This window comes from Leptidea sinapis, chromosome 11 (genome assembly GCF_905404315.1).
Source record: "Leptidea sinapis chromosome 11, ilLepSina1.1, whole genome shotgun sequence".
NCBI lineage: Eukaryota > Metazoa > Arthropoda > Insecta > Lepidoptera > Pieridae > Leptidea > Leptidea sinapis.
The window spans coordinates 805,001-820,702 of NC_066275.1; positions in this window are offsets into that span (position 1 = coordinate 805,001).

Genomic DNA, 15,702 nt, shown 5'->3' on the forward strand with positions numbered 1-15,702 from the left:
TATGGCGTTTTTTTTTTATTTATTAGAACTCTCTTATGCTTACAAAACATAAATATCAGATGATGATATCGATCTTATCTATATCTTGAACATAGCTTTGATCTAGGGTTAAAAATCAAAGAGAAAAGTGGAAGGAACGTAAAAGAAAGAGAAATAATTTTTCTATTTTATTTTATTTGTATTTTCGGGCGTCTTGTTGATTTAATTCATGAAAAAATACATTGGTGACAAAAAGTGGAGTTTATCTTTTTCTATTACAAAACAGTGTTTAGCATGTGTTTAACTAAAACGTCGTTAACCACAACATAAACTTCAGATCATTTCGTTCCTTTCTATTCAACAATGCTTCAGTGTACGGGAACAATGAAAGGAACGGAACGCAATTTTTGTCAGCTGTCATCTACCTGTCATCATATAATCTATATGCTTACTACTCGGTTAAGTCGAGTTAGTAAGTCTTTTTTGGGCGATGTATATGCTTTTACAATATGAGTAAATTGACGACCTGTATAGCCGAGTGGTTAGCGATCCTACCTACTAAGCTAGAGGTCCCGAGTTCGAATCCCGGTAGGTGCAAGCATTTATATGATGAATATGGATGTTTGTTTTCGAGTCATGGATGTTTAAATGTATTTATGTATGATTATATTATGTATGTTTATATGAATTTATGTATGTTTAAGTAAGCATATTGCATTAAATATATCGTTGTCTTGTAATCCATAACACAGGCTATATTATATGCTTAACTTGGAGCAAGATAATTTGTGTAAAAAGTGTGTCAATATTATTATTATTATATGATCCCAGAAAATGTACAAAACAAATGTGCTATGAAATTTAAAAGAATTGTTAAAAAACGTTTGTGTGGGGAAGATTATTATAACATAAACGATTTTCTTAATGATACCACGGGCTGGGAATGAAGCGGTCACCCTTAGTCTCTTTTAATTGTATATATTTATTGTACTATAGTACATTGTAATCTATATTTTTATATAAAAAAGCCCGCTGAGTTTCTTGCGCCCGTTCCTGTCAGGTCTGAGGCAGTCTATTTTGAATGGGTATTAGTTTTTGACGTTCAATAAGTGATTTTGAATCCTTTTTTGAATAAAAATATTTGAATTTGAATTATACAAGCTTCGACTCGTGTTTAAATATATGCAATGTCTAAAGATTTGTAATAGAACTTTTTAAAACAAATGTTTAACACATGTTTAACTATTTTGTAATAATAAGTTAAATAGATTTCGATTTATTAACAATAATCTGATAGATTTAGCAGCTGAGCGTACATCGTTTCAGGTTTTCACATCTGTTGCTGGCCGGAATTACTATGACAATTATATTCCGTTATATTATGGTAAATGGACATCGTGAAGGATTAGTATTTAAGGCGAAGATTAAACAGAAAACAGGCAAACAAAGTATTTTTATACAAGTTTTGTGGTGAAAATATAGCATTTGGAGCTATAAACACTACTTTATCCTGTTACACATACCCTTAAGTCGTACTTGTAGGTTGCTAATGCTTGCTGTTAGTTAAACTTAACACTCCAGAGCTATTATGAATTACCAGTTTTGTTTGCAATTAAACAAGTACTTTCTCGGCATGATGCATTTGTTTAGTATACTGCTCTCATAAAAGTTGTTCTTATAGCTTTTACTTTTTTGTGTAGGTACATTTATTAAGATTAGTAATCAATAATGAGGATTGTAAGCAATTAAACTGTTTGTGCCTGTTAAAATGTTAAATTTTCGACGCAAGAATTTTGAAAATATTGGCTTTGTTACATAGGAGCCGTGAACTCATATCGCTCAAGGTCGCCGGCATTTAGTGTCGCCTTAATACAATCACCCACCCTTTGCGGTTTTACCCGCTAAGATATCATTTCTAACGATATGTTTTTTTAATTGTGTGGTAATGGATATGCCCTGCCCATTACAATGCAATGTCGCTCAGGATTCTTGAAAAGCCACAATAATTCTAAGCGGCACTACAATTGCGCTCGTCACCTTGAGACTTATGATGTTAAGTCTCATTTGCGCAGTAATTTCACTAGCTACGACGCCCTTCAGACAGAAACACAATAATGCTTACACATTACTGCTTCACGACAGAAATAGGCGTTATACGTATTAGCTCATCTGGTAAATTTCCCTCTTACTGATCCCATTTTTATATAAAAGAGACGTGATGGAAAGTGGTGAGGTAGCCGCCTATGTACACCCGCAACACCAGGGGTCACGAGATGGGTTGCCGGCCTTTATGTCGTATTGATTCGAAACGGAATCGAATCCGAAAAAATTCTGTTCGAAACCCTATTTCACGTTCATAAGAGATACGACATAAAGTCGTATCGGTTCAGGCTAACTTAATAAAGATTTAATTTAGTATTTAATTTAATACACGTCTTGTGCAAACAACCATACTAAAAATACTATTATTTGTATGTCCTATTGATAGGCTTGAAGTCGGTGCCAGCCCCTAAACGACATAAAAATTAATATTATAAACAGCTTACTTACTGTAATTATTAACGACGTCTGCCCACTTGGGTTGATTTATTCTAGATGAAGCTATCCCGCTCAAAGTCACGCGTGGCGAGTGTAGGTACCTACTATTACATTTGGCTTGACACCGACTTCAATATCAATAGGCGGCCCATACAAATAATCGTCATCATCATCATCATTTCAGCCGGAAGACGTCCACTGCTGGACAAAGGCCTCCCCTAAAGATCGCCATGACGGTCGGTCCTGCGCTGCCCTCGTCCAATCTACTCCGGCGATCTTGACCAACGGCCCCAACGGCCATCTGTCCGCCGAGCTATGTGCTCTGCCCACTGCCACTTCAGTTTCGCAATCATTTGGGCTATGTCGGTTGTCCTACGGATCTCCTCATTTTTGGTTCGATCTCGCAGGAAAACTCCGAGCATAGCCCTCTCCATTGCCAGCTGAGCTGATGTATTCGCCGTTGATGTTGATGTCCAGTCCATTCCAGTCCAGAAGCTAAAAGACATCTTCTAACGCAGCGGTGAACAGCTTGGGTGATATGACATCGCCTTGTCTGACTCCTTGGTGCAGTTGGATAAGCTTCGAGATCTGATCCTGGAGACGGACTGACATAGTGGCGCGTGTATATAAACACATCAACACTTTCATATATCGGTAATCAATGTGGCACCTCTGGAGAGACTGAAGCATCGCTTAGATCTCGATCGAATCAAAGGCTTTCTCATAGTCCACGAACACCAAGCATAGTGGCTGGTTATACTCCTCCGTCTTCTGTATAACTTCTGCAGCGTGTGTATGTGGTCTATGGTACTTAAGCTTTTTCGGAATTAAGCTTGTTCGGGAGGCTGGAAGTCTTTGAACCTGCGCACGAGACGATTCATGATAACCCTAGAAAACAGCTTATATACATGGCAGTGATATGGGCCTATAGTTCGTCAAAAGCGTTTTATCGCCCTTTTTGAAGAAAAGCGCCACTATACCTCTGTGCCATGCTTGCGGCGTTTTGCCATCGAGGATGACGGAATTGAAAATCTTCTGGAGCATCTTTAGCACAGGAGTACCACCACCTCTCAGAAGCTAGGCTGTAATTCCATCATCACCCAGCGCCTTGATGTTTTTAAGCTATTTTAGGGCCATACTAATCTCGTACAGGCTGACGTCTGGGATATCTTTGGTATATTGTCGGGTTAGTTTGGCTCTTGGGTGTTCAGCCTTGTTTGTAACAGGTGCCCGTGCAGTCGTGTATAACTGTCCGTAGAACTTCTCGACCTCTGATCGACCTCGAATCTGTGTTATGGCGGCGTATATCGCGAGTCAATAACTTGGCGAATTGTCTATTTAGCTGCCTATACTGGAATGCATCGTCCGGTGACTGTAGGGCCATTTGGCGTCTTACATCCATCAATTTGAGGGTAGAGTCTAAGATTTATCCGGTTCTTTTTGAACGGCTGGCCTTTAAGAACTTAGACCCTCCCGTGTGAACATAAATCTCAGCGCAATCGGTGTACATACTAAAAAAAATACCAATCGAATTGAGAACCTCCTCCTTTTTGAAGTCGGTTAAAAACAGGTACCGGTAATTGATTACACGGAGTGGCTGTGCGAGGTTAGAATTTCGCAACTTGTATATGTTGATAATCAGTTGTGTTTTTAAAGTGACAACCATCACTTCTTGGATAAATTACACAAATAATCCTGAAAACACAAAAACTCCAACCTGAGAGTTGAACAAAGCATACAATATTTTATAAAAGATATGTCACTCGAATGGTTTGCACAGTTGGAAGTGCGCTCGCACGGAACGCGAGAGGTCGTTCGAATCCCGCATCATTCATAATATTTTGTTTTTAGTTTTATTTGAGGTATATGTTGTTTGGAAATAGAGTACCTAGTTACATTATGGCTTAAAGCCAAGACTTTATCATTACGAGTAAAACCTTCATGCGCAGTAGCCAACAAAATGTCGCTTTATGTCCGTAATAAACCCACGGCCTTAGTTAATCAGTGGGTCGAACTCTGATCCGTGTTGCCATCATTAAGAATTGTAATAAAAACAAAGTATTATGCAAATTATATTCATCCGCGGATTATGCATTATAAATACTCAGAGCTAGTGATTACATAGAGCGGACATATCACAATAATGTAAATAAATTTAATACTTTTTTCACATGATTCCCCATATAATATTTTTTCTAGAAGTTACACACTTTTGGTGAATTTGTAAATCAAACGTTGTAGGTTTGAATAACGTAAATTTAACTCTAATTATCTCTTTCCAAAAATTTTATACTTATTTATATATTTTAATGAAGGCTGCATTTTTTACTGTACGAATAATGTAGCCTTTTTTTTATGAAAATAAGAGACGAGACGAGCAGGACGTTCAGCTGATGGTAATTGACACACCCTGCCGATTACAATGCAGTGCCGCTCATGATTCTTGAAAAACCCCAAAAATTCTGAACGGAACTACAACTGCGCTCGTCACCTTGAGACATAAAATATTAAGTCTTATTTGCCCAGTAATTTCACTAGCTACGGCGCCCTTCAGACCGAAAGAAAGTAACGCTTACACATTACTGCTTCACGGCAGAAAAAGGCGCCGTTGTAGTACCCATAATCTAGCCGGCATCCTGTGCAGAGGAGCCTCCCACTGGTAAAAAGTCTAGTAACATTAAAATAATACATAAATAAAAATAAAGTTATTGCTAGAGTAGCTGAGAAGAATCCTCCAAGTAGCTTTTCTCTTTAATTGAGGGATAGTCTAGATATACGAAATATAAATAATGATATTTTATGATAGTTGCTTACGTAATTGCAACGGCCATTTTAAACAGTCATTCTAACCATCAATCAAATCAATATAATTTATTATTTAATTCGATAAGTCACTAAGGTTAAGTCTCAGAGTTTTGGTGTATTTTATATGTCGCAGGGAAATGATAATAATAGAGACTTAGTCAATTCCCTAAGTTTATCAGAATAAATCACGGATTATGTTTAAAGAACAACAGGATTTTATCATTTCTCTAAACAAATCTAGTGATTTGATCAAATGCCAGGGTTGGTTCCGTGAAATGACAGTGAGTGACGCGACTAGAAGAACTTAGGATGTAAAAGCGAGCATCAGACTTGAGTCAAACCCCGACAATATTAATTCTTTGTAATAATATTGTATTCAATACAAAACCATTTCATCACTACGCTGAAAGTTCAACAGCTCTCTGTCCCATGAGGTTACACATTCATTACACTACAGAAAAAAAAAATACATCTGTATAACATCTCCGTGGCATTGTTTGACTCTGTCTGTATTTTTATTGTTTCATATTTGGAATGTAGGCGCCACTTTTTTACGTCCATGGGATATCCAAACGATTGCGACGATTTATTCGCATTCCGATGTAAAATCGAAATTCCTTGGTATTATTATATTGGCATTTTGTTTACGTTCCATAGTAGCTTTGACATTATAATAGGTTTCACTTCGAGGGCACTTATTTGAATTATTTTGAGAAACTTGAGGATATAAGCGATTTTTATTTTTATTCATGTAATAAAAGTGTACTTTAAGATATGACTTAAGGTATTCCTTGTTTCTCTGAATTACATAAGTACATAGTTTTCAATTAAACTGCAATAATAACCGCTAATAATTCCCTACTGCCTTGACGCCAATGCTCAATTGGTAGGTGGGTAGGAAAAGTCCAGTCATAAAGGCATAAAAGTCATTTATTTTCTCAAAATTTATTCCTTTAAAATTATTTTTGCTGTCATTTTTAATATACTAGATACTACTACCGCTTTGGAAACAAATAGCGCTATGAGAGAGAAGAAGCGGTGCAAGAAACTCTCAAAGCATTCTTTTTTGCGCTCAAAGTCAAAGCGGACACATAACTTATGACTGACTATAGAACAATAACTGATAGTTTTATTTTTTAAAACACACGTCCGTTTTTGGATAGTTGGCACGGGATAGTCGGCAAAAAGGTTGCGGTAAATTATTTATAGGCAACCTATCGCTAATACATACATACTCTCTAAACGCTAATTTAAAATAAGTTTCATCAAAAAAACACGCAGTACCACTCAGTATTCCTGAAAAGCCCAAAAATTCTGAGCGGAAATTGAAACTACTTTGATAAAGATGAGCTTATCTTTAATGACAGCGATATTCCTGTGATTTCTCTTATAAGCGGCGGTGATTTGCACATACACCCTCTCTCTCTCTCACACATACACACACACATACACATTCTCCCTCTCATGCATACACACGCACGCATTTACCTCCATCCTTCTGATTTTTAGAGCTTTTTAGTCACTGTGTAAAAGTTTAATCCTGGTGACCAGAATACAGGTATTTTATTACAGGCACCAGCGATCCACGACCAAAACTTTTGTATCCCCTGTAATTTTAAGTTTTCGCTGTATTGTAATTTTGGTTGTTGGTGAGAAAATAAAGTTATTATTATTATTATTTCATTACATATCCATCATAGACGTAACTAAGTAGGAACCGTCTTAGTACGCTGTCGCTTTTAAAGTTAAAAACCAGTTAAACAGCTGTCCAGCTATTCCGTTGAATACATTATAAAATTGGTTTCCGCTATTATCATACTAATAAAACATGTCTATTTGAACATGTTATTGTAAAAGATATTTCCTGTTCAATAAAATGTTATTTTATAATAAATTGTTATGTTATTGTTGCATTCACTATGAACGTGAAAAACAACAAGAAAATAAAATTTGTTATTCTGATTGGTTGTTGTTTGTTTTGTAAATAGCAACGGTTGAACGTAGTGAGTGTTGAGAGTGATTTTGGCAAAACTTAGTTAAAATTTAAATTTTTTGTTTTAAATTATATGTTTTGTTCATTGCTACATTTTTGCGCTTCTATTCCTGTATTAATTTCGGAAAGCTTAAAACAAAAGTTATTTTAGAATAATAATATTATATACTTAATAGATTAAAAAAGAAAAACTAAAAAACAACCTTCAAAGCACATACTTTTTTTTTATGGGATAGGAGGGTAAACGAGCTTTGTTAAGTGATCACCGCCGCCAACAATCTCTTGCAACACCAGAGGAATCACAGGAGCGTTGCTGGCCTTTAAGGAAGGTGTACGCGCTTTTTTTGAAGGTTCCCATGTCGTATCGTCCTGGAAACACCGCATAAGGAAGTTCATTTCACAGCTTTGTAGTACGTAGAAGAGAGCTCCTTGAAAACCGCACTGTGGAGGATCGCGACCACACATCCAGATGGTGGGGATGATATCCTTATTTGTGGCGTGTCGTGCGAAGGTGGAATTCGGCGGCAGGAATCAGGTTAAACAGCTCTTCGGAACACTCCCCGTGATAAATGCGGTAGAAGACACACAATGAAGCGACTTCTCTACGCAACGCCAAATTTCTCTTTGGTATTCAAAAATTTCCTGATATCAGATAAATTGGTAAAAAATAATGGAATAATTGAAAATTGAAACAATTTTATCAAATTAATGTATTGTCATCGATCCTCGATAAATCTACGAAATTTGAACGAAATCTGGCCGTTTAAAGTGGGTCAAAATTGCGGCCAAATGAGTTGGATACAAACAAACATACATACAGGTGAAGCTAATAAAAAGCGTGTAAAGATACTTACAAATTAATGAATTTATTAACTACTTTTAGCAGTTATATCACATAACATTCAGCGCATCTGAAAATTGATACCATCAAGCTTTTGCTTTACAACGAATAAAAAACTTCACATAAATGAAGAATATTTTTTTATTATTTCATATAACTTAGTAATTCTCTACCGCTAGCAATTCTTGCAAACTCTTGGATGATAACGCAAGATATCATACGGCTCCAGAAACTGTTTTAACCCTACAGGAGCATTTAGAAACTGCCATTTTTTCTATGATTTAAACAATAATTTTTAACTTCCTAAGAATATCTTCTCAAGGAGCAATACAAAATGCCTTCACATAGTTTATTGAGTCCCGGTCCCCAATTTTCTGCCGCATAAGTGACTTTTTCAGAACAAAACGGCAATTTCATACTTATCCAAATATAAACTAGTAACGAATTTTGTAGTTTTTATGTCCAATTTGCAATGCGCTTCAACATTTTGTAGAAACTATATATATTGCTTTAAATTACTAGTGGGAAGCTCCTTTCCATAGAATGCCGGCTAGATTTTGGGTACCACAACGGCGCCTATTTCTACCATGAAGCAGTAATGTCTAAGCATTACTGTGTTTTCATCTAAAGGGCGCCGTAGCTAGTGAAATTGCTGCGCAAATGAGACTTAACATCTCATGTCTCAAGGTGACGAGCACAATTATAGTGCGGCTCAGAATTATTGGGTTTTTTAAAAATCCCCAGCGGCACTGCATTGTAAAGGGCAGGGCATACCAATTACCATCAGCTGAACACCCTGCTCCTCTCGTCCCTTAGAGTTATAAAAAAAATTACACTTTAGTTGCCTTGATTAAAATATAGATTTGTTAATCATAATCTTATTGTAAAAACTTTTTATTGTTTAAACACGTGACACTATAACATTCGATTATACACAGAAATGACTGTTTCAATTTAAAATGAAACGATTTGGCATTATTAAAAAGCTGTTAGTTGTACTGAAGACGGAAACAATAATAGCGTAGTAGCGATTGGGACAGATTGAGGAAACATTACATGGAATTAATTCATGATTTTCACTTCGAATCGAACATATAAATGACAAAGATTGTAAATTTATTATCAGTAGTGACGTTAATTAAAAAAATGATACTTAGTGATAATTAAAAGACATTGAATAATGTAAATGACCTTGAGAAAGTTGTCACCGAAGTTGATCCGCTGTTCTGTATCTCTTTAGCTTCGCGAGTGTCTTCAATTGTTTATTTTATATCGGCAAATACTTTTATATGGATCTGGGCTTTAGGTATAACTGTTATTTCTTACATGACATTACATAGGTTTAAGAATTCTAAAAGCATATACCGTTGCACTAACACGGACGAGACAACTGCTGCTCCGACTTAAAGTCGTGTGTAAAAATCTCAACGATAGGGTTTTGTTTCGGCAATTATTCCTTTAAAAATTAAAGAGCATATTTTAGAAACTGAATGGAAATCTAAAGAATTAATGTTTTTTAAAGTGATAACCTTCACTCCTGGGATTAATTCATCATCATCATCATCATCAGCTAGAAGACGTCCACTGCTGGACAAAGGCCTCCCCCAAAGATTTCTAAGGCGATCGGTCCTGCGCTGCCCTTATCCAACGTATTCCGGCGATCTTGATAAGATCGTCCAACTGAGGCAACCGTTCGAGTGACGTATCGTCGATAAGTTTTGTATTCTTTGTTCAACTCTCAGGTTGTGGCTTCATCTACAGGATCTACTTTACAGTTGATAACCTGCTCAACCCCAATGTTATAATTAGGAAATTGACTTGAGATGTCGCTCTTGCAAATCTAAACAATATGTTTTGCTTTTTAAAAACGCGAGCCGTCGCGGGTGAGTCTCGCATCGTTCATAAATTTTATTTTCAAATTTTATTTGTGTTTCTAAATGGAAAGGAAATATTCAGTGTTAGACTGTAAGATTTGTACACTAGGCATCAGTTTATGGCCTAAATGATAAAGACTTTTCTATGCATCGTTTGAAGTACTTTAGCGCTTACAAAAACATGAATATCACAAAAAGCAAAACAAATATTGAAAATATTGATCTTATTTAACAATGATTTTGATCTAGTCTTAAAAAACACAGAGAAAAGAGTCGAGAACGTGTGTATGGATAATTGCCAGTAATGAGGATTCATTGGTGTATGTTATTAAGAGGATTCTTAATTACATACCCCACATTGACGGATTGGCTAATAGACTCGATTCTGCAGGATACGCCGTTCAAAAGAAAAGGCAATTAACTGACACATAGTTACATTCAAAGTATGTACTACCGTATACTGCATTTATTTGTTTATTTTTCTTGGAAAAAACAACAAATACATGTATCATAAATCTAGGTTAACAAATCATATGTTTAGCATATTAGTAACAGTTTGCTCATCGGAACAAATTCAAATTATAGGAGAATAAACAATATCTAATACTTAACATGTAAAGTAATCCTTACTGCTAATATTAAGAATAAACAAGTTATTTTGACGTAATTCTGATTAACGTAATCATAAGTTCTTGGCTGTAACTTTTGTCACTAACTTACGCATTAAATAAACCGCAATGGCGTAGTTTAGCTGATATTAATAGAATTATGTGCCCATGCATAGGGCTACCCACGCTATTTTACCTTAGTTTATTAGGGTTTTATATATAAGAGGGTGCAAATGGGGCAAGAGGCTCACGTAAGGGGATATTGGTGGGCAACCGCCTATGTACATCCGCAACAACAGATGTCAAGAGATGCATTGCCGGCATTAAGGTATGCTCTTCTCTTGAAGGCCTCTAAGTAGTATCGGTCCCGGAGATCAGCAGCAGCAGGTAATTGATTCCACAAAGTGGCGGTGCGATGCAAGATTTCTTGCAAAACGCGCGGATGTGGAATGCCAGGATGGTATTTTGCATTTGACGTAATGTCCGGTAGTAGCATTCGGCCGCTGGTATTAACCCGGACAGCATTAAGAGAAAACTATCAAAATAACACGTGGATCTAGTGTTACAATACCATTAGAGGAAATTAGGTAGGAAAAATTTATTATTTGCAGTAGGACTGTATGAGTATTTAATAATAAATAAATGAAAAGCATGATAAAAAGAAAATTTTACAAAAACTATTGAGATTTATATTGATTTTATTGAATGATTTGATTTACGTCAAAATGACAAATTCCACCTATAAATTATGTTGATGTCTGGCACGTGTTGCGAGAGTTTTCTTGCCTTGCACGTCCACCGTGTGCAATCATTTACGGGCTGCAGTTTCCCCCAATCGATACGACTTAGAACTTTGAGATTGGAAAATATTTCCTACTTATAGGCCGACAACACATATCCCTTTGCTCTAATTCCCTTACCCCTCCCTAATTCCTACGCTGATTTTCAGTAGATATCTAGCACGTCTACCTGTTGTTGTTGTATGGTTTTGCTTGTCCAAAAAGTAAGTTTTGTTTTTTTTTTAAATGTAACAAACTTTATGGCAAATTATTACATTTAACCGATAATTGAATATTGAAATCGACCTTTCGAAAGTTCTGCCGAAATTTCTCTGAATTTTTTTATCGAAGAGGAGGACAAAAAAGTATACGGGTCATCTGATGTTAAGTGATCACCACTGCACGCATTCTCTGGCAACACCAGTGGAATCACAGGAGCGTTGCCGGCCTTTAAGAAAGTTACGCGCTTTTTTGGAAGGTACCCATATCGTATCGTCATGGAAGCACCGTACAAGGAAGATCATTCCATAGCTTGATTGTATGAGAAAGAAAGTGCCTTGAAAACCGCACTGTAGACTGTAGAGGAACACATCCAGATAGTGCGAATGAAATTCTAATTTGTGGCGTACTTGTGAAGGTAGTATACGGCGGCAGGAATCAAGTCAAACAGCTCTTTGGAACACTCCCCTTGACAAATGTGAAGCCACACGTTGAAGCCAATTGAACTGAATCCACTTCAGCCTTTTGTACAGATAAATTGACCCCAGTCAAGATCTACTAATGTCTTTAAATACTATGAGTTTATATTATGTGCGCAATAAGGGTAATAATATCGTAACAGAATTTTGTGTAACAGTTTAATTTTTTTTTGGTCTGTTATACCAGTTTTGGTCACTTATATGCACTGTTAATCACTCACATAATCCCACGCTTAAGAATTCATAAAGAATTTTAAGACACATAAAACCAAATTTCCAAAACCATATTTCGTATTCAAGATACTTATGAAGCACTAAAGATATATTATAAAAGGCACAAACAAGAACTTAAAAACAATAATCCCACACTAAGAAATTGTCCTCAAATGCAAATCCTGGTTAGGTCAATGTTACGAGATGCCTTTGATCCGGTTTGTAAAAATAAAATCTCTTTGAGACTACAACACGAACTTCGTGATTAAATATTGGTGAAATTACTAAACGATATTAAATCATACCTCTATTGATATATTGAATGTATTTAAAAATATTTTTCATAACAGATTAGTGATTGGATTATATAATTCCTGGCGTTTAAACATAAATGATACAAATCCGTCAAGTTAGGTTACTTATTTATTAGACGTGGTTTTATACCTGCTTTTTAGTAGAGGAAGAGAAATGGCACGTAATCACTGCAACCTATTATACTCTCTCTACACAATATAGGAATCACACGAGCATTGCCAACATTGAAGAAACGTACATATGAATTTGAAAACCGAAAACGCAGGCGAAGAGTAAACAGAAAACACGCAAACATGGTGAAAGTATAGCAATTCGAGCTATGAACACTACTTAATCCTGTAAGACATATCCTTAAGTCTTATTTTTAGGTTGCTAATGCTTGCTGTTGGTTATAGTTAACAGTCGCTGACATTTAGTGTCGCCTTAATATGTGCCAATTGAGGCGAAGGAGAACAACAGAAACGGCGGCACCGTGGTTAGAGTCAATGTTTCTATTACGTGGCCGACGCGTGCAGCAATGGCCAGTTACTCCAACCAGCCCAGCTCCTTCCAGAAGTTCAGAACATTCCTGGGGTGTTCACAGACTTCTTGGAGCGACCTCGTATTGGTTACGGTATTTGCCCGTTGGTTGGCCACCCCCGCACATTCCAGGATTACGTGAGCGACCGTTTCGTCTTCGGTCAGACAGCCTCTGCACTTAGGACTGTCCGATACGCCGATTGTGAAAAGGTGTTTGTTTAGTGATGTGTGACCCGTTAGGGTGCCCGCCATTATACGGATGTCATGTCTGTTGAGGCTGATAAGTCTACGTGTCAGTTTGGGCGATAGTGCAGGTATCGCCACCTTCGACTGTCTACAGCTTGAGACATTCATCCATCGGGTGTTGTGTAGGTCGTTGGTGACAGAGCGTATCCATGAGCGCATTTGGCTGAAGGGCAGTGGCAGAAGTGGCAAAGGACCAGTCACTATATTTGCCGATGCCCGCCTTGCAAGCTCATCCGCTGCATCATTACCCAACGAACCGCTATGTCCCTTGATCCATTGCAGAGCTACCTGGTTATAAGAGGCAACTTGCTCCAGGGTTTGGTGACATTCGTGTATTAGTGCTGAGTTGTATGTGGTACCCTTCAGCGCTGTTAGTACCGCCATACTGTCAGAAAGAAATCTGATGCTGTGGCCATGTACCTTCCTTCTTAATATAGCGCTGGCGGCTTCCTTGATGGCTACGCACTCACATTGGAAGATGGAGCTGTGTGTGCCCAAGGGTATGGAAATGTGTATGTTTAGTTCCTGTGAGAACATGCCGGCACCAGTTCCAGTAGCCATTTTCGAGCCGTCTGTGTAAATTCTTACACAGACGGCTTGAAAATGGAATGATTTGAATGGTTTGGTTCTTATTCCGTATAAACAATTTCAAATAAATATCTGCTGGTCTGTATGTTCCTGCTAATTTTTATTATTATAGATAATCATTCTAATTAATTTAAAATATATGATATGTTTAATTTGTATAACATTATGACAAGAAACAACTAAGTATATAACAACGTTAATCTGAATCCAAACTTAAACGTGAGAACAGATATATTTTTAATACAAAAATACCATAACGCTATGAGTACGACATCGGGACAAAGTTTAATCAAAATCGTACATAAGGACGCCAGCACACGGATCTAAGAACTGGTCATAATAATAATAATGACGTTTGTTTACATCTCGATGATGAATCACTCGTATTTCCCGCGAATAAATACCTCACAAGCGACGACCTTCGTAAGGCTTACCACACACGCTGCGACACCTACTTGTCTTTCTGAATTTTAGTGTGTTTTAAAATAAAATTAAAAATGTTATTATGCATAGATTTTTTTTTAAATAAAATCAAATTTAATTTACTCTTTCAATAATTAATATAATAATCTGTAATATTATATGCCACCAAAAAATGTGTTTATGACAACCTGTAGTGTCAAGCATAACCTTTATCATATACTGATGTGTAATAATGATATGTATGATAACTAAGACTATTGTTTAAATAGTGTCTCGAGATATATACATATAAAGATAATTAATAAGAAAATTAAAAAGAATAGATAGAGTTTTTTTAACTGATAGTCCTTTCCATTACAATGCAGTATCGCTCAGTATTCACACTTGCGCTTGTCACTATAATATATTAGACTCTAATGTCTTAAAGTGACAATAAAATATCAGCTAAACGTTTAATCATTAAATGTTAAGTCTCATTAATACAGTAATTTTACTAGCTACAGCGCTCTTGAAATAGAATTCGGCTTCATGACGGAAAAAGGCGCCATTGTGCTACCAACTTAACAAGCATTATGTGCAGAGCAGCATTTTCATTAATGGCATCCCACATAATATATTTCATTACGTCTGCCATGCAAATTTAGATACTTTTATTTATTTAACCCACACCTACCCATTTCACCCATTGACGTTCTATACATACGCCAATCACGTCGTATAAAAACAAAGCCGAAATATGGAACATGCCACAAATTACACCATAATTAGCTTCGACTGCTATATCTATACATTGCCGCATTTACTCCAGTTCAATAAGCAGCAATTTGAAAACTTTATCAGTTGAGGTTACGTATGTTGAATTGGAAGAGGCAGTGTTGGTAGGCCCCCCAAGATCGAAAGGTGATCTTGTCAAGATCACTGATATACAACAGATGAGGGCAGCGCAGGACGGATCCTGGACAAAGACCTCCTCCAAAGATCTCCATCTTTGGAGGAGGCCTTTGTCCAGTAGTAGGCGACTGCCGCTGCTGATGATGTTGAATTAAACCCCATTCGGACAGTGACAGTTGACACACCATCGGTCGAGCATAAATGCAGCCTAAGGAGAAAAGCATGCTTACACTGTCTTAAAGCACACTTTTGCCGTTCCATTATTCTGATAGTGGAACGGCAAAAGTGCATGCATGCAGTCTGCTGCATGCATGAATAATATGTCCTTATATGTGTGTAGAACGTCACTGGTAACCCATTAATATAACATTCACCACGATATGAAACAAAAA